Source organism: Ooceraea biroi, chromosome 1 (genome assembly GCF_003672135.1).
Source record: "Ooceraea biroi isolate clonal line C1 chromosome 1, Obir_v5.4, whole genome shotgun sequence".
Classification (NCBI taxonomy): Eukaryota; Metazoa; Arthropoda; class Insecta; order Hymenoptera; family Formicidae; genus Ooceraea; species Ooceraea biroi.
The window spans coordinates 19,115,274-19,142,372 of record NC_039506.1 but is presented as its reverse complement, the minus strand read 5'-3'; the positions used below and the strand labels follow the sequence as shown (position 1 = coordinate 19,142,372).

Sequence of the window (27,099 nt, the reverse complement as noted above, 5' to 3'; positions counted from 1 at the left end):
GCGCCGCTTCAAAGTGGCGAAGCTTTTAGCGAAAAATTCGACAAAAGGCCAGCCGCTGAGGGATGGGACTGATCCACGGTGGAACAAGCAACAATTAGTTTTAGTACGGAAATAGTTCTACGGTCTGATCATGCTTCTACCGATCGGGTCGATTTCCGTTCCTGTTTTGTGCATTATTTGCCGGCTCGGCGATGCTTCGACGTGGGAATACCACGAATGTCCGACTTTCGAAATGCGCCAAAATGAGAGACGTGTAGGTACTTTCGCGCACGAATGTTACAGTGTTTGCAAACGTGTTTACTGTTCGACGTTACCCATTGGTCATTATATCCTGATGCGAAATCCATGTTACGAAAAGAAGCGTGACGTTGAAGCAAAATTCGTGTATTCATGACGCTAATTAATTGGCGTCGATGTCAAGAGCCATGTTGAAGAATTCCCTATTAGCACATTCACCACTATAACGGTCACCGGTGACCGACATTAAGTTTCCCGATCACGTCATGATGGTCACCGGTGACCGACATTAAATTCTCCATGTACGTCACGTCAGTCATATCGGTGACCGATATGCAATAAAGGAGTTAAGACACGTGAATAACATATATCATAAGACGTAATTACGTACATTTGCAAGATAATGATTGTTTAATAATTGAGATAAATAATACATAAAGTGCGTTAATTTGTGAAGAATTTAATATTTTTATCTTTGAATTTTACAAATGATTATATGGATATGTAACTGTCTTACTTAACAATTCAGTGGCATGCGGAAAGTGAGCTAAATTGCGCTTGGCGGTGAATGGTATGTTAAGCTTAAAAGTGCGCAACAAAACTAACGCTCGTCACTTTTGACTTAATTCAGGAAGACAAGGATAATTCAATTATTTTTAATTACTAATCGTGTTAGCTTTGATACCTATGTAAATCTTGAATTTTTGGAAAAATGTTAGCCTCGCTTATGTAGCAGAACTAACACTCAGAGCTTTTAAGCTAATTTAATAATGAATCTTGGTTCATCTTTTAGCTCGCATTTGCAAGGACTTTCGCCTTTCATTTCCCGTGAATCCTGACGAACGAACATTAGTCCTGCTTTTGTTGCATGCGTAGCAGGGCCGACGCTCACAAGCATTTTTAATTTAATTTAATGAACCGAGCAATGGTGTTCCTAGCGTAATTTTTAATTCACATACACAAAGAACCCTTTCACTCTCAATTTTCTACTTCAAAAACCTTGAAGAATGAACGTAGTCAATATTGAGTGCATTGAAGCTGTCGTATGCACTCATGTTCAACCATCAAATAAACCTGTAGTGTATTGAAGAAGCGCGTCATTTCATTTGTATAATTAATTAATATGATTTAACCGGTCCGCGCATGCGCGCGCGACTGGAAGCGAGTCTGAGAATCACGTGCTCCTGAAAACGGAGCTCGCGCGGTGGATGAAATTAATATTGACCCGATTGTACGCAAGTTGTTTGTCCCCTTTCACTTACTCCGTACGAATCCTCGTGTTCTTCTTCGTTCTTTTGGGATCGCATTTCTTCATTTGCGTAACTCGACGGGTTACAAGAGTTACACGATAAGAAGCTTGTTGCGCACGTCGGTTCCCGCCGTGAAACTGAACGGAGCGACAACCTAGTGACGTCACGAAGCATCGATGCACGCTCGAGTAGAGGAAATGCACTTTGCACGTGCAATCGCACGAGTCGGATTATCGTGTCGAATTATTGTAATTCCGCCTTTAAACCGTCGCTTGTCCCGCGTATAAGAGTCGGGCGCAGCCTTTTTAATCTGCGTGCGCGTCGGATACGTGCATAGGCATGCTTGCACAAATACTTGCACGCATATGCAAGTTCACATAACGCATCCGACCGGAACGCGTTACCTATTTCCGCCCGCGCATTCCGTTTCCAAATCATTTTACGTTTCTGCTTTATTTGCCTCGGCGTTGTTACGTTCCGCACGTTTTTCCCGCTTCCCCTTATGTAAGAGGATACCGCGTAAACACGAGACACTCCCTCGTCGCGATTATCCTAGTTGAATTAAACATCTCTTCATTTTCTTGTTATTCTTCTCTTTGCGCACTTAAACGCATCGAGTAATGGAGGAAGCTTTTGTTTTAATGGTCTTACGCAGCCGATATTGAGTATTCTTTTAACGTTGGCAGTCACGTGCTGAGAAAGGAGAGAGAAACTTGAGAAAATACAATATTAACATTGTTGTGCAATGTTTATCGTTGCGTTTACATTGAAAAATAACTGGAAAGGATATTAACTTAAGCGAGTGTGGCATAAAGTTTAAGAAACATGATCATCTTCAGAGCTATTTCAAGAACTACGATAAAAATTGGTAGAAATTGTACGAATTGAGTGGAAACGCTGATGATAATATTATCGGAAAGAATGTTATTAAATTATTATATCCAGCTTTTGCCATATATCCGAATCTTGATATCTATTTACAGATCCTTTTATTTTATGGTTCCGCCGATCTAACGTCGGTTTAATCGGTTACCTATTCTACTGCGGGAATTAGCACAGTGGCACAGTGGCGGGTGACACACGTCTACGCCCTCAAAATCCGCCATTGTCTGTCTGAAATTCTTTAAAACTTTTAACTTCACAAATTAATTACTCACGACCGATCTTTCGCAACTTTGTGTAATTAAAAAAACTAACATAATTAAAAACATCATTTTCCTACCACGTAGAATGCAATCTATGTAGCATTAGTCACCCCTTTCACACCGATATCAAATATTTGCACTAAATTCGCTGCACAATTAAATCAAGCTGCAATTATGCAGATCCAAATAAAATAACACAGAATCTTTATCCGTTTCCGTGCAAATAATAATAATAATAAGAGCGCAAAATTGTTTCCAATTTCGGATAATTGCCGGACGTTGTAAAGAGAAATCTGCAATAACGTTATTTATTACGGTAGACGTCCATATCGCCGCCCGGTATCGGGTGTCGACATCACAGCAGCTCCAGAGGACACAGGCTAGACATTTGGAGCGCTAATGGCAGAGATGGCCAGGCGGAACGGCGCTGGGCATAAACGATAAAGTTGCGCTTCGATGACGCGCTGTTTAATTACTTTAGGGTGGAATTTCACGATGGCGCGGCGAGTAGCGGTTTCGACGATATATCGCCGTCGTGGCGTTAAGTGGGATCTTATCGTCCGGCCATTGGATTAACGGTGAATTAACGTTTATAAATCGCGCACGTCGGACGAACGTTCTTTCCCCTGCCCCCCTCCTGCGTGATTCTCCCTGTGTAATTATTTACATGCGGAAACGTGGGAGGGAGAAATGTTTCTCCACGTTGTTACGATCATTAGTTATGCTTACAATATCATTGACGTCTTCCGGCAATCGAGGGATGATCGCGTCGCACTTAAGATACGTGTCGTTATTGCGTATAGTGACAGGGGAGAGTGGGGCGCAATGGGGTTGCGGGGCATAACGGGGAGTTGCACAATTTTCTGTTTTTTCTCGCAAAACAGTGTTTTTATTTTGTTAACTAGGTCCAATTTTTTTATGTATGAAAGATAAATGATTATATTTTATATTACAAAACCAATTGTTTCTTTATCTTTGTTTATTTTTCATAGCATTTAGAAAAACGACATCCCCGTTGTGCCCCATTCCCCCTATTGGTCTTTTCTTTTATCATATTTTTCTTATTTTTATCAGTTTTTAGTTTTTATCCTTTTATCGCAAACAAGTTTTTATTTGCGAAGAAAGCAAGCATGACGCGGAAACATATGACATGACGTGTATTGCGTCGTGTAAAATTTTGTTAAAATTTTCGTGCGGTTTGCCGTATCCATGAACGGATTTTATTCACATATTATATATGCATAATAGAAAATGTTAATAATCAAATATGCGATAACAAGCGGGTTTATTTCATCTCCGCGTTCGCGCAATAAAATGAAACTGCAGCCAGAAAATCCTGGTATGATTCCGGTTAGCTTCATTACCGAAACTTTCGTGTTCATGCAGGTGTTTTCATAATTGTTGGCATTAACGCGCAGATAAACGTGGAGCGCAATATTAAACATGGACAATATTATTATTAATATATAAATATTGTATTATTAGATATTGGATATTAATCAAATTTGAGATTATTCATTGACGTACTTACCGAGCCTACTTGTAATGATTATTCAAAGATGTTTCTTTGCAACAAAAGTAATAAAAACATTGTTCCTCGTAAAGATAGGTAATTCGCAAGGTATACACCAACGCGCTTCGCAAATTAGCCTCCGCTCTTGTTAATAATTTACGTTTTAATATGTGCCTTTACGCCGAGATCGCTTACTTTGAAGTGAAAATGTTCTTGCAATAGGCTATTGTATTTTCTTACAAGTATTGTCGGCGAGCGATAAATAAAACTAATCAACGAGGGTGAAAGCATACTCATTTCCCTCCGTTTAGCAATCTTTTTCGTCTTGCGGTGGAAAATAGATCTTTGACGATATATATATCTATAGATACTCTGCAATTATCGCACGGGTTCCGTGACAGCAAAGTGGACAAAGTACATTGACAATCTATTAACAGTGAAACATTTTTCGCATATTGATAATAGAGAGAGAGGGGGGGAAGAAAGATTATATAACATATAATAAATAGATCGAATGTTGCTCTAATCTATTATAATCTATCGTGCTACGTGAAAGCTCTGCTTCCTCGAATAACACAGATCTCTGTGAATGAACCGTGTGTCAGTTCATTAAACGAGAATTGCATCTGGCGACTCTCATATAAACCCATTTGTTCCGTTATTATAATGTATGTCGAGTAATGCGTGCTGAACCGATCTGCTGAGATTCCGCAAACGTCGCAAATTATTTAGATTTTAAATTTCTCTCAAATTCAACAAATTTAAGCCTCTATTTCTTAAACTACTTCATCGCAAACCGATTTTCGCTACTGTCTGTGACAGAAATAATGAAACTACGAACTATTCGCTCATTAAACTATAATTAAAAAAAGAATACATAAAAAGTATTACATCGGGACGATGACACGTACGACGAAGTTAAATATCCCAAATTGCTCATCCCAGAGTCGCGCGCGCGCGACGGAGACATTGGATTCGAGAAGTCCACGAGAGAGTACCGAAGGAGAAAGGGTGAAAGGGTGCTTTCGGGTGGTCCTGCATCGATAAACGAGATCGTGCACCCACTTTATTCCCGTACCCTCACTGTACCCTCCACCCTCCGGGAATCCGTCCGTGGGCGCGCGAACGGTGGCGACGAGGGGGTGGCGGCAGCGGTGGCGGGGCCCGGGAGTGGAAGGTGTAGCGGCAAATCAGTTGATAGGGCCAAGAGTCTCTAGGCAGGCAGGAGGCAGGAAGGCCGCCGAGCCGAGCGGAGACGGTTGGCACCGCAACCGGCCGGCTATAAAAGCCCTCGCATCGAGGCGCCGTCATCACACGCGATTTGTACTCTGGGCAGTGAGGAACTGTCCGCCGTGCACCACCTGTTAGAGACCGCCCGTTCGGGTTTCCGTTTCCTCATCACCACCGCCGGCTCCCATCCTCACGTCGGCTCGGTTCGGCTCAGCACGGATCACTTGTTCCTCTCGTCGGCGTGGGACAGGTGTCCGGGCGTACGAGCGCATCGACGACTCGATCGCGAGCGAGCGGAGACCGGAAGTCGGCGGGACCGCCGGAAGTCCGCCGTCCTTGCCGCCGTCATCGTCGTCGGCGTTCGTCCTCTCACTCCGTCGAGTCTTCTCTTGCTCCTGTTCGAGGAAGAGAGGATTCTTCTTCTTCTTCTTCTTGCGCTTCTTCCTGCGTTCCTGTCAGCGTCCACAGGTTGTCGATTTCATCACTTCCGCGGTGACGAATCACGAGCGAATTGGGAATTCCTCCACGGAGAGGCTCCGCAACAAGTAAGTGACCCGACGCTCCTCCCCTTCCGTGCCGTGCGTCCCCACAGGACGCGCTTCCGGAACAGAATCACTTCTGCCGCGCAAAAATCGGCAAAAAATGCCATTTCACGTTACCTCGAATAATTATTTATTTTGTTTTTTTTTCAGTATTTTAATTTTTATTAGTGTCGCAAATAAGCAAACGACCGATTTCGCCGTTTGACGGAACCCTGCAACCTGGAGAATTTCCATCAATTTACGGTAATATACGGCGCGGGAGGAGTGATTCCGCGCGAGTGATAACGGCAAACTATGCGCCAAGTCATTGACGTCAACCAGTTTCGACGATATGCCGATATGGCTTCGATATCGGCGCGCAGATAAGCGACTTTGCCGTGTCACCGTGGAAATCACGGTCACGTTTTTTAAATACTCGCTGTCGTGTCGCGATAATCGAAAAGTATCGCCCGTCACTCGAAATTCGGCGGGTGCTTAATCGCGCGATGTAACACGCGATACCCAACCGCGGACACGCTGACGCAAACAATCGGACCGGCGTGCCGCGGATTATTACCGATAGCCGCGATAAATAATAAAATTTATTGGCAGCGATCAATAGCGATAATCCGATAAGCTACGTCACCGAACGGGGCGGACGTCCCATCCGCGTGCGAGTTCGACCTTAACACCGCCAGTCAGGAACGAGTTAGGAGCATATGCACGATAATCTGACGTCATGTGCACGCGCTAATCCTGATTTACGAGGAAATCGACAACCCGAGCTCGGCAGAAAGCGGACAACACGCGCGCGCGTGCAAACAACCGCGTTCCCCGTTTGTTATTCAGCATTATCAATGCGTCGCCGCGGCATCGCGCCGCTGTCAGCCGCGCAGATTCATCTCAATTAAACTTTCCGACACAGTTTTGCGCGCGCGACAAGCGCGCCGGATCACTGCGACGTGCACGCTCGCGCTCGCGCGATACGTGATTATTATTATTATTGTTATACAAATGCAACTGAAATGCAACGCGCTAAAAATAGGCGACGACAAAGGCTCCCGCTTCGTGCGCGTTCACCAATTAACATCGCGATGCCCCGATGCTATGAACGGCATTATTATTATTATTATTATTGTTATTATTATCAATTAATCGCGACGCACAGTTGCGTTAAGGGCGCGGGATACTCTTGCACGATGAATGAACCGGAAACGCGCGGCGCGCGCTTGAATTAAATATCGAATCGCTGTGAAATGAAGCGTGGCCGCTCCTCCAGTGGCTGCTAATTTCCTCGCTCGTGAGACAATTTATTTGTTTATTTATTTGTTTATCTGTCGTAAATGGAATCTTTCTCTCCGACTCCGGAGAGTGTTTTTTCTTTATTCCGTTCGGGATATAACTCCGCTCTCGTTTTCTCGCTTGATTCAGAATTAATGCTGTCTTTTACCCGCCGAATTTGACCACCCTCCCTAGATTTCGTACTCTCGGAGTCTTGGTGTACTTTTCCTGCGGTCCTGCGTCTGTTTCTGAGGGTAGGTTTATTTCCTCCGGGAAAGCGGACTGTCGCCGAAAGAAAGTGTTTCAATATTTCCCGGCGCCGCCGGTCGATTGCATGCGTGATGCAATCAAACGGAAGAATGAGACTTGGTATCGATAATCGTCGCGATTTTTCGTATGACATTATATTATAAATAATAGAATCCTGTTTTTCGTTGATCGCATGGGTGAACTCCGTGCGAACGAATACGCGAGCGCAAACGGCGCGGATAACGCCACGAGCCAGAAATTAATCTGTTCTCATGGCGTATTAATAATGCGATAATCACGCGTAATTACACATAGCATTACAAGTACCGTGATTCACGTTACCAGTACGTTATTAATAATGCCGGCGATCATAATAGTATAATAATATTTATCGGAACGGATGCCGCGCCGGCGATGCGCGAAATCGCAATCAGGAGGATCGATTATGGATTCGCCGGCGCTGGCCGGTCGGCGAGATCGACGGGTTACGCGGCCGCGGACGGCCTGGTAATTGTTTGATAAGCGAGATTAAACGAATCGCGGTAATTGCGCGGCGATAGACGCGACGGCGAAACAACAAGCGTCCGCGTCATCCTCTCGCCGAGGTGTTCTCCTTTCGCTCTGATTGAACGCGGACTCACGAAGGGAGGACGAAGGCCGGCCCGCGCCGTATGCTCCTACATGGGGGTACATCGAGTTTATATTGGATCCTTCGATATTGCGTCGCGATTTATCCCGGCTCCGGGATTTATACGCCTCTCCCGTTCCCGTTTCTCCTTCAGCGACGCCGCCTCGTTATTAGCTATTTCCCGCGCTCGTACTCTCCGCTGCGATCTCGATTCCCGGTTCAACCACGTTTCCACGAATCCTCATCGTCCAGAGGACCCTCTCCTAGTCTGCTTCTGAGGTCCCGATTTGCGCGATGGACTGATTCGCGAACCGGTACCCCAAAACGCGCGCGCGGAATCGGACGGAGAATCCACTCGCATTTCTTCGCGGAAGAGAATTTTTGATCACTCGGTTGAGAATCATTCGAGCCAACTTGATATCTTCGATATCTCGATATTTATCGCCACGTGATTTCCACGTATTAACGATGTATTATTATCATTAAATACTAAGTAATCCGGGTCGCGTCTGGACGGCGACGAATCAAACTAAGCGCGTACAAACAGCATAACATGCTTGTCATGTATATTAATTTTGTAGCAAGATAGGCAACTTTTAAACGAAGAACAAAATTCTCCGAAACATCGTTACATTGAGTTGCATCGTCATCTAAACGCGACTCGGATAATTTAATTAATGACTTAATATTTAATAACAAAATCCAGTCGGACTGGAGTCCGAAAGAATCGCGCGCTTCGCGATGACTGCGATCAGTTTATGCGCGTTTCCGGAGGATGAATTTTAATCAACGGAATTAATTATTCCGACGCAAGTTGCACAAAACGAAAATAATGTACAACACGAGCCAAGCGAGAGAGAACACGATTTGTTATACGATTTCTTCTCCGTCGCGTGGGAAGAAATTCAAGACTTTCAGGAATCTCGCGCGGGCGATCAAACTTTTTGACAGTTTAACGATTCCTCCAGCAGGCCGAGGAAGTTCCTCTCCGTGAGATTTGCGACTGGATACTGTGCAGGCTTAAGAACTTTTCCCGATGTAGCACGCGAAAACTTACGCGCAGCAGTTATCCGCACCGCGTGCGATGTTCAGCTCGTTCATTAAATGAAGAGAGCTTAGCCGACTCATCGAAGAACCCGGGTGAGCGGGTGCTCGTGGTTAGGCACACGCGCGCGCGGATTCTGATTAACGACGATTACCCGGACATCAATCATCCGTCATTATCCTCCACAATTAACATCTACTGCGCTACTGTAATTTATTATGGCGTTTCTCTGATCGCGCCATTTATTATCCGGATTGCATCCATTACGCTGTACAACATATTCCTCGCGTGATGCGGGCCTAAAATTATTATCGCGCTTAGTGTTTATTTTTATTTATTTATTTTGTTTTATTTTATTTTTAGTTTACTTTTATTTCTTTATCGCGCGCGTTCACCACCCGCGCCTTTCACATTTAACACACCATTAAATTATCGTGACACGTATCCCGCACCGTCAAAATAACGCTAACAACCCGCTTTGCTTAGAATTTTCGAAATTTGCGAGGGAGAGAGCGCGAGATCTTGCGCCGTGCAAACGTCGATCGGCGGGTGACCGACCGACCGCGTCGAAGTGACGTGTTAATTGTCACGCCTTTGTTGTCGCATTTCGCTAAATTTATTCCTGGCACCGCCGGTATCGCCGGTATGCAGCTCGCGGCGCACCGGAATATTCGCTGGCAATTCGCGTAATCGTTCGAGCGGTTGACGTCCAAACGAGCACTCGAACCGCGGCGTTAATCGAATTTCTTTTGGATTCCAATCGCTGGTCCGGCGAAACCTACGATCGACGACAATCCTGTGGGATTGTCCGTCTCCCATTCTCTCTCTCTCTCTCTCTCTCTCTTACTCGTTCGCTCGCTCGCTTTCCATCTGTCTCTCTCGTTGAAAGTTTCGAGCGCATTGAACGATCGATTTCCCATTCGACGTTACACGAACGAGGGGGTAAGCTTGCGCCCGCGAGCCTCTCGAGTAATCGTGTGTAGACCGCCGCGCGATTGTTCTTTGACAGGTCCATATAACAAAATCATCCCAATCTCGCCCTGCCGTCTTGGTACCCTCCGGATTCATATTTCTCACGTAACTCTCTTGCTGATCTAATAATTCTACTCGATATTACTACATGCTCAGGATTTTACAGAAAACTTTGCAAATTAATCTATTGGCATCAATAATTTTTAGAAAATCTTTAGAGATTTATCTTCGTATTTCTCTCGTAATGATAAAATGTAAAATCATGAACAATAATGTTTTATCGTTAAGGTAAAAGTCCCAATGACTAACCACGTCCCATTACCTAGCCATTGATGGGAATTATATTTTTTATTAAACTGTATATACAATATTACGAAGATATTTGTACTGATTTATCTTATTTGATTATTAAGTATCGTATAGAAAACATTGTGGGTAAAAACGGTTTGTTTAAAATATAAGAAAAATAGTTTTAATTATCGCAAACGAGTGCACCGCGAATGTTGTTAGATTCCTTACAATTTTATTAAGAAAAGTGTAGTACTTGTTAAGATGATAATTATCATAATATTAGGTTAATCTGCGTAAATAAAATAGTTATAGAATCTTAAAATTATAATTAGTAAGTAGAAAAGGAAAAATTTGATATTTAAATTATTTTTCAAATAAATATTTACGTGGCTATATATCGGTACAAACAAATTCCTATGTCCATATGGTATGTCCTAATACCTAACCACCGACACGTGAATTTTCGTGCTTCATTTTAACGTTTTCTGTGGAAACTTGTAAGTATATTTAATCTTAAATGTTACTTGTATCAATATTATATAAATTGTATAGGTTTCTTTACGTTTTATGCAAGTTTTTTAGTTCATTTTCTGCAAGCAACTGTCAAGCAGTTTATATAACCCAAAAATTTTAATTGCTTTTCAGTTTATTTTTTGCATTATAGCATTGTCTTATTACTTTACATAAACTTTTTCAGTTTCATGCAATTTTTTACTTCATTTGGTATGATATGTAGTATAAATATAGTATAAATTTTGAAGTAGTCAACTTATTCTTTGCATTATAAGTATAAACTATAAGTATAATTATAAGTATAAACTTATTATTTGCATTTTTTATTAACTTTTTTCTTATTTCGCCTTCTCAGAATAAATTTTTTTCCAATAAAATTATTTTAAATATGCTACAAATATTATGGCTAGTTATTGGGACTTAAATAATTGGACGCTAGGACATATTGCTTTTTGATGGCCATGTATTGGTACATCAAGTCTACTCACATTTTAATTAAATTTTAATTCAATACTGCAAAAATTGTGAAAGTTCTTTGTTTCTGTATGATACAAAATAGTAATATCTTTCTACATATGCAAGCTATTTTTAATAAAAATCCTAATATTTCGTTAAATTTTAGATATATTGTCTTTGTATTTCTAAAGTGGCCAGTTATTGGGACTTTTACCTTACTGTCGCGTCTCTCTTCAACAAGAAAGCTACTTTTAGTCAAATAAATTTGAGGGACAGAGAAAAAACTGATTCTTTCACTGTTACTCACTATCAAGATCGCTAATTAACTCTCATTCACTTCCGCTTCCTAGTTTGGACCTATTTTAAGTCGTAGGGTTTGCAATCGTCGCGATGAAAGAACGCGATTCCGAGTTAAACGAATCCGGGCGCCGGAGAAAAAGACTTAATCTTCCGCACGTGGAAGATTCGAAGGGACCGACGAGGACCGACCTTTCGTCTCCCTTTCATCAAGTTTAGAAGTTTATTCCGAGTTATCACGCCCGCGGCCGCCAGGCTGCTTTCATCCTCTTGTTGAGTTGACCCTCTTACACATGCAGCGAGAGCCTTTCCCCGACAATAATTCGTTATCGCGACGTGATTCTTCCAGCGAGAGGATCACGCGAGAGAACCGCGCGTTTTGAGAACGGGCGTTGCCGCCGCGTCGCGTCGGTGACGCAACCGAATCTTTAATCTGCATTCTCACCGCGCGATTGCGAATGACGTCGAGGCACGTCCACGCGCGCGGTGACGCGGGACGATGAAGAAGAGCTTTGATGCTGTTCGAGGTGAGACACACTCGCCGTTCCACATTCATAGTTCATGAATGCGAAGATTAGTGTGCTCTATTTTGCGTCGTATATGTGTATAGCGAAACGGATGTCGCTCGTATTTCGATGGCGCAATAAATAAACTTCCACACGCGCGCAATTTCTTCTTCTGTGCGCACACTTTTTCTCTCTCTTTATTTTTTTTCCTTTTCTTTCTCTCGTGATCCTTCTTCGTGTGCGACGAGATTTATTCAGTAAATTTCATTACGTTTCATCTTTTGTACACGATATTTCCTCGCGACAGTCGGCTGGCGTTCAAGCGTTTTACGTTGCGATTGAGTTGTTGCAACATTATTGCAAGAATGTAATGCGCGATGTGTGCCCTCGGCAAACAGCAGTTATTGCTCTACGTGAGATTAAGTCGGCGAGGAGATTAATTCTCTGCTTTGAAAGAGGGAAAATGATGTTGTAAGGCGTTTGGTTCCACGCAACGCGTTTCGCATGACGATGTCTCTCCATTTAGCACTCTCCGTGCGTGACGAAATTAAAGGAAGAAATAATGGGGAGATGTTTCGCTATAGCTCCGTAAGATTTAATTGCGGTAAACTCGAGTAAGATAGCCGTAGTTTTTTAAAATACAACAAACATACATACCGCAGTTTGTCCTATTCGCTGGATTTACAGCGGTTTGCGTTGATCAACGGGATAATCGACCACTCTGCAATCCGATTGAATACGTACGCGTGTGCCTCTCAGAAAGGCCGCATAATGGAACCGCCGGCGGCTTATTACGGCTAATAACCACAGATTATCCGCGGTACCGCGAGACCGACGAACCGATTTTCCCGACGCGTCACGGCGAATCCGACGCGGCAAATTTGATCGATACAGTCGGTGAGAAGGGGAGGAGAACGTAATACAGAATTGCCGATTCATCAACGTGGACGTGACACTGCGCGATCGCGTCAGGACCAGCTTTTTCGGGGGAGACAAACAACCCTCGGGAAAATCACGGGGACGTTATTTTTTTGTTTAACGCACTCACCGCCACGGTGATCACCTGCGACCGTCACGGCGTAAACGGCCGATCACCGGTGATCGACGTGCGTTAAATTGAAACAATCGTTCAGACAGTTGTGAATAAGATTATAACACGCAATTATTTAAATTTGCAAGATAACGATTATTTAATAATAATAATAGAAAAGTATAATAGAGACAAGTGCATTTAAACAATATTTTTATTTGTTAATATTAAGGGAACGATTATGCGAATGGTGAATCTTATTGTTAGTAGTACAGCTGGCGTGAAAGGAAAGTCAGCTGAATTACGTTGGCGAATGTGCTAACTTGAATGAGGTGCTCTTTAACTTAAGCAAGATGTCTTCTTTTCTTTTCTTGCTTTAAGCAAGACACTCAATTACATTCCTCTTTAGATACGTGAAACATGGGGGGAATCTTTGAGGATATAAAGAAATCCTATTACCGGGCTGAATCTGCTTGAAAAATCTGTTGCATAGCACTGAAACGCATTCCTCTCGTTGCGTAAACGGAGGAAACGGAGAAGGAAGGGACAAAGGAACAGCTCTGATGCTATTCACTGATGCAGACGGTGGAAGCGGAATCATTTTTTAAGCGAGAAAAAGGACGAAACGTGCGTTCCGCAACCCGTACGAATAAATCCTTTGCCTTTACCGCGGCGTGTTCGCTTTGCATTTTGAGAGAGTGAAAAAGAGAAGGAGGGACAGAGAGAAGCGAATTTTTTCGTAACACACTTTACGGTCTTTCACTAGCAGAGGCGAAATGCGGCATCTAATTTTTCAATGTAAGCGAGCACGTTCTATATCTCGGTAGAGATTTTTCCAAGCGCGCTCTCTTTCTCTCTTTCTAGCATAAATAAGGATAAAAGGGCAAAACCCGGTCGCGCGTACGAACACAGAAAACCGAGAAAGGAACCTCGAGAAAACAAGCGGGAGAAAGAAAGATGGAAGAAGCGTCTCCGATATCGCGGTCGTCGCGCGGTACCCTGGTATTGTAATAACGTTATCGTCGGCGAATGTCGCCGGGCGGATCTGCCTTTTTTTTCCCGCACGCAAGCGGCACCCGCCGATCGCGTCCATGTCGCCGATAATGTAATTAGAGCGGCGATCTGGGCACGCGGGCGATCGGCGCCTACTTATCGCGGCCGCGAATCGGCGCCCGCTATATACCCCAGGGGCGAGCAGACGATCAGGCGGCGGGGTGGCGAGGAGAAGGGTGCGCGACGCGTAGCGCCAGGCGGGAGGACGAAAAAAGAATCGGCCGGCGACGATAAATGATAAAAGTGTAAAATTAGAAACAATTACGGGCGCGCGAAAGACTGCCGCGAACCGGTCGGCCGGCCCGCCGGCGCGCGGCTTTATCTGCTCGCGCGAACGGCGCCGGCCGCCGAGGAGCCGCTGACATCGGCCGCTTCTATCTTGACCGTGTCGCAGCCTCCTCCTCCTCCTCCTCCTCCTCCTTTTCTTCTTCTTCTCCTCCGCCTCGTCCTCCCGGCCGTTGCGCTTTCAGTTTTGCGACTGTCAACGACGGGCGCGATCATGACAAGTTCGATACCGGTATTTCGCACTGGACACTACCGCCGGCGAAGGTACGCAAGGTACGTCGCGTGCACCGGATCCGAAATTAATACGATTGGACTAATTGCGAGAGCTTACTTAAGAGCGAGATACATTTTGTTCATTTTGTTTCTTACGTATGTGTATTATTTGTTATACAAATGATGGGTTTCTTTCTTTTTGTTTTTATTTGATGTCTCTGTGAGTAGGTAGGAAAATGATTTTACGTTGATAAAACCATACATGGGGCGACTTTGACTCCCGGCTTTATCCTTTTGTTTGCGCGTGAATAAATTGTGCCGGGTGTTGGTTTTCATGCAGCAGGTTCTTGGAGTCACGATGGATACTTGCGTTGGAAATTTCTAATTATCCGAACTAGGGCAGGTTCGATTGATCGATCGATTGATTTGTTATTTCCACGTATTGCAAACAGCAGCGTGTTATTTCGGAAGACGATTCTCAGAATTCACATCGCGATAATTAGCAATAATACTGTTAAAAACATGTGTTGTGTGCTGCAATTGTGATTTGCTATAGTTGGCTGTGTTGGCTCCGGATCACGCGATTGCGTAGTGATTACGTAGCGATTGCACGATGTTGCATGTGCGACGACGAAACAATTTACAAAATTTCAAAGAAATCCTTTCACATTCAGTCTTGTAACAATCATCCATTCAGTTATTCCAATGTATTGTTCCATTACAAATTTTTTTACTCGAGACTACGTGTCCAAATAATGAATTTTTTAATACAATAACATATTTTTATATAATATTGTTTTCTCTTATTCGCGCAGCGATCGAAAGAGCGACTCGATCAAATAATTTCTCTTTTTAATTTCGGTTTTTGTTGACAAGCGTCTCTCGATTTGCTAATGCCGATTACGTCAGTCTTTGCAGTCGTGACGTTAATTAGTGAAATAGGAAGATGGTGATGCGGGGTTTAATCGGGTTTTATTCGCCTTCTTTAACGCGCGTTAGTTGACGCTTATTCGTAGAATCGTCGTTATTGGAGGGTGATCGTGTCAGCTATCTCAATTAGATAATGATCTGAGAGCGCCTTATCGTTCACTGAATACCATTTAATGATCACTCTAATAACGATGTAACGTCGTGGATGCACGTAGAGGATAAGTCATAGAGAATAAGTTAGTGCCGGCGTTATCCAGAATTCTGCTTCCCATTTCGACGCGGAAATCCTCACCGGGAAATTCTGACTCGTTATCCATATATTTCGATGCAGTCGTTGCATTCTTTACTGATGTACAATTCCTTTCAAGAAGCTTATTCTAATATGTAAATGTGTTTATTTTGTATGTATGTATATATAATTAAACTAGACGCGTGGAAGCCTTTTTTCCAATTTCAATCACAAATGATTCCGTTAGTTTAATAACTAACAATAATATTAATTGAAAGGAAAAAAGTCAGAGAACTTCTGACTCTTAGAATAAGAGAATTCTGAAAAACTTGAAAATTCTCGATAATACAAACTAATTAAAAATTCTGATTAAATTGCGAGATGGTGCTTCGATCTCGGAATTGTTCGCGAAAACTTAATTTTATACATCCTCGTTTTAATGTAGTACATAGTTTTAATATACTACAATTTGAATAATTAAAAACTTCCAACGTAAATATCCATCGTGACTTCAAAAGACTGGCGCGCAAAATTGACGTGAACAATTTAACGCGCCGTTTCGCGACGTTTAACGCGAACAAAAAGACATTATATAAAGACGAAACATTGTGAAGAAACATTGTAAACAAGATGTCAAAGTCCCCGTTTAATCTTCGATCTTCAATTTTAGCCTTGAGTAATTGAACGAGATGCAGCGCTCTCTTTTCTCTACGCATCGCACTTATTATAATGTCTTGCAAATATATTATTACCTTCGTCTAACGTCCTCTGCGAGCCGCATAGGTCGCAAACATGTATATTAGACATATGCAAAAGTTTTAGTTATTTTTCGTTATGACATATGACAAATTTTAACAAATTTTAATGCCAACTCCTCAGAATCGCAAAAAAGCGAGAATTTATGTGAAACCTAAATAAATAATTATTTTATTAATATTAACCAGAGTGCTGAAAAAAGACTAAAACTTTTGCATACATGTCTAACATTCATGAATTTTGACTTTCATATAAACACCGATCTTTCATCTGTTGGATGCATACCACAGGCATCTTTGCGTCTCGTTACTCGCGTATCACGCGTTACGGAAAGTTGATTTGCCGTGTTATACGGGCACTGCCACTATTTTCCCGGCGTATTATGCGAATCCGTGTTATACGAGACCGCGTTATACGGGGGTGCAACCACCGTACATCTCTTGTGCGTCGTGCGTCTTTGCGAACGTGAACGTGGCTTCACCCTCTCGTTGCATGTCGCACCTTTTATCGAACCCAGGATATCGTAAAGTCTTCCGGTTTCCGTCACGTCCGCTTACAGCGCGGATGTAAGCGACTCCGCCGTTAATACGGCGATGATAAAGGTTTATCGTTCTCGTTACAAGAAGAATGCGTCGCAAATTTCGTGACCCTATAATCGCAAAGCGAACGTAATCGCTATCAGGCGATGTGTAAAGGCGCCCTGCGCCCTTACGTGCCTCATCGTTTTACGAGGCGGAATGTCTCGCGTCACGGGGGTGGAAGATGAAGGGGGAGAGGTGAAGTGTGCGTACGTGTAGTGCCCATGTAATGCCGCTGTTAACAGATAATCGATACGGAAACGATCACGATCTCCGAAACGGAAGCGGCCGAGATCTTATTAATTCGGGGCGGACCTCGAATTGCGATATTAAGGTGCGTCCACTTCCGGGAACGAAATCGAGATGCGCGAAAGTTCAATATGCGCGATGGACGAGCGAGTTTGATGTTTTCGTGCTGATATTTGCTTTGCATATTTTATGTATTGATATTTCCTTGTATGCTTAATATTCTGTGATAATTGTGAGGAAAATACCGAGTTGATATGTGTGCTTAATATTTTCATATTTCCGAAATATTATTAAATGCACTGTTAAAATATATTTTTGAGATTTAAATGAAAACGATTTTAAAACATTTCATAATTTTTGAGAAATTAATTTAAACTTTTGGTTAAACAATCACGAGATAATCTTCTGATTTTTTCATTGTTTGCGAGGAATTAATTCTTTATATCTTCCTTATTTTAATATATCTCTTTTCACGTGCTGCAATTTCTGTAATTTATTCAATTGTAATTTACTAATTGCAAATATCATTATTTCCAATTTAAACATTTATCTTGGCTTTGGCGTTCAATCTAAAGCCACAGAGTTATCTCGCCATGAGATTATCCATTTTTAATTAATTTCTCCAGAATCATGCCGTCTCAGAATTGTTTTCGTACAAACATGCAGGCTCCGCTCCTCTATATTAGTCTGTAAATTATTGCATGATAGATCCGAGCGCGGCATTAATCGCATGCTTTCGCAACATTGCGCAGCGTTCATCGAGCCTCTTTTACCTACTCTTTGCTCGATTGTTCAACAATAGCAAAGCGAGCGAAGACAGCAGAAACGAACGCATAATTCAAGGCTCTCTTCGCGTTTGCCTTGTTCTTCTCTCTCTCTCTATCAAGTTCTCCCGCCGAGATTTCGAGTGGACCTTCCCCGATCGGTTGGCACTTTCGCAACTTCCGTGATGTGTGCAACGACTCGAATATCTCCATGATCAAGCGAGGCTTCGTTGCTCGTGTTTTTGAAACTGAACCCGCGACGCTCTTCTCGGATACTTAATTGCCTTTGTTCCGTGCGAGCCGACTGCTGCGCTTTGACTGCAGCTTAAACATCAGAAGGAAACGCGAGATACCCAGTGCATCGAAATCATTTCAAGTAGGGCTTGCTTGTGTTCTCTGGTAAATTTCGATCGTCGACAGTTGCGCTTCGAAATTGTTTCCGCGATGTCCGCGCTCGGCGTGATAATGAGAACTCACCCTCATGGTCCTCGCATTTGCCACCGACACGTCGCGATTTTCTCCTGAAACGCGTAGTTAAAAATGCGTCTGCACAGTAAATTCGACCAAAATTATTTCCATGAAAATTTTAATAAAATTCGTCTCAGCACATCTCTCTTCAGTCTGTCATGTTCTCTTTTCTTCTGTTCTTTTGTCAACGCGGAGGGGTCTCATCGCGAAATGAGGACGCGTTCCGTGTTATTGCGTTAGACTTGTGCATCTGAATGATCACGAGCAGATTCGAGCTAGAATTCTAGTCGAAGTCGAGAATTCAGTCAAATCGGAGTTTTATCTAATAAAATGAGAACATCTCCCTCTGAAATCTGTTTTCCATGATGCACGGTGCATTTCATTTTTTCCCCAATTTTCCTTCGCCCTCCCCCTTCTAACGGCCGCCAATAAAGAGCGGAGCGTTTTCTTTTTTCTTTTTTACGGGGGAACTATCGTCGTGCTTTTAAGATTTCTCCCGCGCACGGATGTGGAAATGCAGCGATCGAGCGAACGAATAAAAGACCGGTCAAATGAATTCCGCGAATTGAAAGCAATCGAGTCGCGCAAAGAAATTTATTATGTAGGAAGTCGTAGAAGGAAAACCGCGACACACACGCAGCCGGACGCGTGCATGGCTCTCGCGCACTTTTTCTCGCAGGTTTCCCAGAGTTGCAACAATTTTCGCGTAACGACGAACGAGTGCTCGACGCTACGCGACTCGCCATCTACGTCAATCAGATCGATTTGATTTGCGAGTGAATTTTTTCAAAGCCATGTACTTGTAGCACGATACACAGGAACAAAATGGAAAATGTTATCAAAATATGGCAGTGTCCGTTCAAACATCCGGATGTTTAATCAGCGATTGACACAAAAAGGCTCGCGAGAGCCTAAATCGCGAATATTGGATTTGACGGCGCGCCATATATGTTAAACTATATTTAAACTATATTTGCGCAGTAAATATACATATATTCTATTATTACACAAATTATAACAAAACATAATATTATATTACGAACATAATATAATATTACGAATTCTATTGATATTTAAAATTACGTTAAACGTTTTGGTTTCCGAGCTCGTACCATTATCAGTAATTGCAGTGAGAACTCCCAAAATACCCCCACAAAGATTTGTAATTCTGGACAAGTAGATGACGACCGCAGTTGCGTAAAGTTGGAAAAGAGTATTTATCATCGCGAGCAAAAGAGCGGTAGCAGGAGCGCGCAGAAAATGCAGTCTCTTCCTCCTTTCGTCACATCACAAACATGACGGTGACACCCCCGCTATACACATCCACCTCTGGCATTTAAGCCCGTGCGCATCACAAGCCCGGGCAAAGCGGCGGCGCGGCGACGACGACACGACGACGACATGCGTCGTCCCTCTTTGCCGAAAGTCGCGGAATGTCACGTGATGAAAGCGACGAGGCTCGGAAGTACCCTTCTCTCTCCTCGTCCGTTACTGCCCCGCCACCGCTCCGTTCCACGGAGTTCGTCGTCGCGGACTGTCGTGTGCTGTCATGCTATACCGTAATATCATAAAATATAAAACGGTGCTAATCCAGCCGCGCGCAGAGATAACGTCAAGACGAACTTCGCCGCGACGTTACAAGTCCATCCGTTTACGTCCCGCGACCGCCGTTCTTTGTTCGGTCCGGATCACGGGAGCAGTCAGCTCGACCGCGAGACGCACCCCCGCGGCTAGCCGGGCTTGTTCTCGAATAGGTAATTAGTTGCGAACTCGCTGACATTCGTTATTTGACAGTTGACAGCTTCGTCGTTCCCCGTGTTCTCGTTCGATCTCATTCTTCTTCTCGTTCCGGCCGATAGGCGGTCCGGAAACGAACGAAACTCCCCGGGTAGAAATTTGGTCTGGCATGCCTGATCTAGCGTATGCCAAATAAGGCCCGAATACGATTTTTGATCGGTATACCGGATTCGGCATGCCAGATCCGATAATTATTTGGCATGCCGAATATTCTTTTTTTCTGATTTACCAAGCGACCGATAGATGGCCAGGCCAAGCGTGACGTTCTCGCAAGAAACATTTGCTTATCACGTTATAAATAACCATCCGGAAAACCGCAGTGGACTGAAAAAAATAAGCAGTGGCCTGTTATAAATCATTAATATTAATTAATTGAGACAATTGTGAAGTTAAATTGTCGTTTTACGGGAGGTACGGGGGGACTTTGATTACATTGTCAGAATAATTAATTGGCAGTGTTTTCTCGAATTTTATAGCATTGTTTAAAATCGGCAGTGGTATACGAACTTTTGAGTTGTGAATTCCCCCCTGCGTTTACTTAGGAACAGGTACGGCAGACATGACCCGGTCCAAACTTGTAAAATGCGTTACACCCCTTATCCGGGCCGAATTTGGTTTACCGAATCAGGACCGAATGTCAGAGCCGGCATGCCTTACTCGGCCCTAACTTTTACCAAACATAATTTCTACCCGTTACGACTCAGTTTGATCGACGCACCCTCCCATCTCCGTACTCTTCCTCTTTTCCTTCGCCCCTTTCCCACTCTCGGGACTCGATTCCATCGACTTGTAGGGATCCTTTTGTGGATCCGCGAAGATACCACGCAGAATCCCTCCTCCCCTGCTTCTTCCTCTTTCCCTCTATCTTACCCCCATCTCGTCGATATATTCTCGCGTGCCGAGTTCTCACAATGAATCCTCCGCGCACAGACATTAACATGAATAAGCGCAGAAAGGGTTTCGGTATGATAATTACGCGGCTCACTGCGGCATTACGTGCAAAGCGGATGGCGCGCTTTTCAGCCCACGCTAGCCGCTCGAGCGAAATTTGGATTAACCGAAATCTGTAGTTGTTGCATAATTTCTGTCGTATTTTGTTTATCTTCGAGGCGCAATAAATTCTTACTAGATTTGTTTGCAAACTGCGCTGCTAGGTGGTATACAAAAATAGCATGCAACCAACCTAGCAGCGCAGTTCAGAAACAAATCTGATAATTATTTATTGCGTGCCGAGGATGAGCGCACGAAATACGACAGAAATTATGCAACAGTATTTCAGCGTTTCTCGGTGCATTGAATGCGCTCTTGCGCTCGTGTTCGTCCGCTTGCTCACGCATCGATAGAGATTTTCCGTAGATAGGGGCTTATCGCACGAGATTGCGACAGAACTTTTTCCGATAAGACGTAAGAAAATTATGTTGTTTTTCTTTCTCGAGAAGAAAGAAATTGTAGGAGCTACTAAACATGACGTAAAAGTTCGTGTCAAATTGGAGCAGAGCAATATATAATTCAATATAATATATAAACTTCAATTATTTGTCATGAAATTATTCATATTCGCTTCTACCATTTTGTTTTTATTATTCCATTTTATTACATATTATTATTTATTATTTTATTTTAATATTTTAATATTCGTTAGGCGGAATGTGTACTCGTTCGTGTGTAGTTTCCGACTGCAAGGATTGCCATGCAAATGTTTCGCGAATCATTATTGCATCGGGTGTTTGTATAACGTATATTTCCAAATTCACGTTATCAGTCGGCGGTTTTGATTTACACGCAAATTGCATGCAGTTATCGCGGGTTCCATACGCATTTTGAAAATATTATTGCTCTGATTTGAGCATCCTCGAGCGTGAAACTTCAGACCGAAGTGATTCGGGACGCGATCGGGAATAAATTCAATGGAGACAGCGCACTGTTTAATATTTAAAAATCGAGTGATCCAGCTTTTCCGTTGTTAAAAAAAGGATCACTCTATGCTATTGTAAATACAGCCACAGCCCTGAGGGACTATTAAATTTTTCGCTTGAATCATCCGGGCAAAAATAAAATCCTCGTACGCCTATAAATACATCAGCCTGTCAGAACAAACATAAAAAAAGTTATAGTTCGAAAAAAAACACACAAAAATTAAAAACACACGGGCTTTCGCACTTTCTTTCTCATTTCTATATTATCCCTCAACTGTGTGATATCAACGAGTCAATAATAATTACTTTTATCAATTGTAATTCGCACAGTGTATTCCAAAAATCTCAAAACAAAGCTCAATAAACATATCTATCTATTCAATGCGCAATTGGGAGGATTAAATTGATCCTCGAGAGTCGCAAAGATGTCTTGCTTTTAACAGAATCAGTAACGCGACGAAAGTTTACGAGACGTGCCATGTGGATGCAGGATCAGAACGGACGAATCCTCCCTTAAATCCTCCCTTAAATCCTCCCTTAACGAGGGAATTACGGTGAGAGAGGTAAGACAAATGCGAAGCCGTGATTCGCATACTTACAAATCATATTTTACGGACAAGAAGGCGTGAATACGTGAGCACGAAAGAAATCAAGAGCAAAAGAGAGCAAGAGAGATAAAAAGAGAAAGAGAGAGAGAGAGAGAGAAGAGGGGAAGATAAAGACACAGAGAAAGGAGAGAAAGACTGATGAAAAATTACCCGAACGTCTCGAAGGTGTTGGCTAAATTAAATTCGGTCACGTGCGACCGCCGCGACGCCGGTAACCGCTGCCGCCGTCGACGCTCGTTTAAAGCGATGCTCTAGAATTAAAGCGCTGCGGCGCCGCGCGTCGTCTACATCAAGTGATGAATGAACGGGGGCGACCCTTTGTGCGAAAGAATGCGCGGTTACTTTCTGCTCAATGGATGTGCTTTGACACGAACCGAATGGATTAGCATTGCTTCAGAGAGCTGACAACAACAATTATTGCATTATTTATGATATTATGTTAGCACGTATGAATTCTGATCTTTGTTTTAATTCTCTCTATTTTTATAAATAATATATTTAATCAGCTTAATAATGCTTTGAAGGCTTTAATATCAATTTTTCAAAATCGTAAAAAGACGAGATCCCAATTTTAAATAATTTGTATCGCAATATAATGAATATAGCTAAGATATAACTTGAAAGATATACATATATAAGCAACAAATATGTATGATTATAATAAGTTTTCAAAACCAGTAGAGAAAAAGAGATTAAATCTCATGCATCATGTATAATTCATGTGTTTATTTATTACGAATGATTACGGCGGATTGACGTGAATCAGAGATGATAATGTCATAATACTTGTGAACACGCCGAGTGCATCGGATATACAATAAATTCATCAAAACAGCGCGGTATCGCAATATCAATATTTTAGATCTCGATCACTTTAATTTTAATTGCATGCCAGCGCAAGTTTTAATCAACTTTTAATGACACTGTCTATTTACTGATATTAATTGATATTATCGCAAAACGTTTAGATGACAACTATTGTTATTGACGTCGCGTCACCACTGTGATGATTATTTCTGTTTACGAGAAACATCGATTCAATCTTTATCACAGCTCTCGGTATTTTATTATCGAAAAACATCATCATTTTTCCGAAAATTTCACGATTTGTTACAAGCTAAATACATGATTAACTAAGCAATCCGGGTTGCGTCTAAATACTTAAGCAATGTTTTGAAGAAGTTTAGAAAAAGTTTTTATTTTTTAAATATTGTCTATTATAAAATTAATATACGACAAGCTATATTGTGTGCTATTATAAATGTGTGTTTAGTTCAATCCATTGTTATTTAAATGCGATCCGGATTATTTAATTAATATCACGCACGAGGGAAAGTCTGCGTTCAGAGACAGATCTTGTCAGCAATATTGCGGTGAAGTAGTTGAAACAGAAACAAATGTACTCCCACTCAAGTGGAGAACGCGGAAGATAAGATGGAACACGGTGATCAGATGACAATCTTCGATCAATCGGCTGATCTTATTTTTATCTTATCGTGATTGTGAAGTGCTCGCACTTCACGAAGAAAGAAACATGGACTCTCTGTGTTGTATATCCCATAAATGCCATCTGATTCCACGCGCTCGCGCAAATATTGCGGACGTCGCGTCCACATGTTACGCACACGTCCGGGTACATTGGGTAGCAAATGATACGTTCCCGCGTTATAATTTGACGTAACGATCCGCCCGCACTTCGACAGCCTGGCGATCATGACGTTTGAATCGACGGTTTTTAGGAGGCACGCTACATTGAGCGATATGCCCGCCTCCGTCCGGCTCCTCCGCGATTTTGCATCTTCATTTGCCCGGCTTTGCGATGCGCCATCGACTTCTACGTTAATTGATGAAGGAAAACGGAGGTATATTATTAATATCTTAGCGATTACCGCCGACCGTTTGTGAACTTGTCAAATTTTTTTACACTCAACACTGATTTACATTCAACATGATTATGGAATTCAGGATATTTCTTCGTATTTTTCGCGTCTTACGAGGCAAATTTAGTTAAGGTTATGAAATATTGAAATATTGATATCGAGACTCGGAATAGACTCGATTTAAAATATGATTTCTTTATTGTGATTTCTTTACATCTCTCATCTCTCGTTATTCAGAAAGATATTGCGCAAGTGTATTTGTTTATTTTATTATAGTTTAATGATGCAAGCAGATGTGTATTTGATATTAACGAGACAGCTTCAAAATCTTCCAAGATTATTCAACATTTCGCAATGTTGGAATTCTTAGAATATCGCAAAACGTTTTCTTTAATCTTCCTACGATAATATTCTCATCACGAAAACGTGATATTTGCTCGAAACAAATGTACTCCATGCTTTGCTCGTGCACGCTAGCGAATTCCGGAATTAAACAATCATTTTTTAATAAAGCTTGGCAAAATGAAGCTGCAGAGCTCGAGATTTTTTTCGACTAATATTTGATCCTTCTGTAAGGACCACGAAAAAAGTTGAACATTCAAAGCGTGAACTCTCAGTGTTCGCCGCACTAGGAAAGAGCAGAAGCCACTCTTGAAGAGTGTGTCCCAAGCGGAAATCCAATAAATATCCAATCTCTCTTTTGCGAAGATATATTAGAAATTTTTAATTGAGACGGCTCACTTTCTGCTCGTCGATAAATTATATTTACTCGTGACTGACGATCGAATTGCTCTCAATCTTCTCGTTCGGACAACGCGCGCGACATGTTGCTCTTTTTGCAGAAACGTGATCTCCGAGAAGATATTAATCTTCTGATTGCGTTGAATAATATTTGCAATATCCTTCGTGGTGTTTCGAGGATCGTCAACACGTTCCTTAAAACATTCACCCTCAATTTCTCGACTATCAGACACGTGAAAAGACTATTGCAGTCGAAAACTACTCGATTGGGGGCCACGTCCTTTCATCCCACGTTTCATCCCTTCATTTTTCGTACTTCCTCAATCGGAGAGGTCCTTCTGCTGCGTTTTTCACGTACATACGAGATATTGGACGCGGAAAAAGCTTCGCGTGGGCATCGACGTAAACGCATCAATCCGCGTCGCTGGTACGCTACTCACCAATATCACGGAATTTCGCCGTGATTGAGAATCGCCAGAGAGACTGAGAGACAGAGAGAGACAGACAGAGAGAGAGAGAAAGGAGAGAAAATCGGGTAACGCGAGTGTGCCTCTTTCTACATTTCATTTCCCTACGTTCGATAAACAAGGAAATAACATGCCGGAGATACAGATCACCCCCCCCCCCCCGAGGGTTAATAAGATCGGTTAACTTGCAAACGGTGGTGCGCGCTCGGAATCGATTAGCGAAAATGCGATCGCGCGATTCGATTGTAAGGATATATCAGGATTTTCGACTTTGCTACGTGTAAAATTGGCATACTAAACGGCATGTTGCTGTTACACTCTCACATTGCTCGTCTAATACGTAGTTCACGTGGGTAATTTACAGGTCGCGTAGAACAGACGGCTGATCGCGAGACATGCTTGTTAAATCATCAAATCCATATATCATCGTTAGAATATAATTGATAATGTAATTACTGCGACTTTTCGTTTTCGAGATTTTCGATGTAACAGTTTTAACTCGTTGTACGTGGGAAACGAAAATTACAAATAGTAATAACATATAATTAGCCATAATAATAATCTAAATATATATAATAATAATCTAGATATCTAAATATAATATTATCGCGCTTACTCTAGTCCGCATACAACTTATTGACTTGCGTCTCATTTCTATTGCAAATTAAATTAGATTGATATATTTGATTTTCGTTTCGGAATTTTTTGCTCCCTGATCAAAATTGTTGAACATCTGATAGCTGTCTCGGTGATACATTTAAAATCTCCCTCTATCTCATGATTCATGCGGAAATCCATTTGATTGAAAGATCACGTAATATGTCATCTCCCTCACAGCTCGAGTGATAGCTGGGGGACGACGCGTGTACGTCGGACTATAAATTTACTCGTTCTACTTCGTGCGGCGATTGATAATACTTATTGGGTTTCGACGGGCGCGCGTAATGATGAGCGTGAAAAATTCGAAAATTTATGATTCACGATACGCGATATTTCTGTAG

At 42.4% G+C, this 27,099-nt stretch overlaps 1 protein-coding gene across 3 annotated transcripts in view; it reads left to right on the top strand.

The window, feature by feature from the left end:
- The window catches only part of LOC105278009 (diuretic hormone 44), a 40,994-nt gene that overhangs the window by 2,659 nt on the left and 11,236 nt on the right, over positions 1 to 27,099 (top strand). Inside the window, exon 1 of one of the 3 annotated variants that reach the window (XM_011336781.3) lies at positions 5,434 to 5,920. The exons of 1 other annotated variant lie outside the window; for it this stretch is intronic. The gene's annotated coding sequence lies outside the window, so the exon portion shown is untranslated. Of the gene's footprint in view, positions 1 to 5,433; positions 5,921 to 6,087; positions 6,161 to 27,099 lie in introns of those variants that run through there. One more of the 3 variants, XM_020031216.2, reaches the window with a different exon arrangement.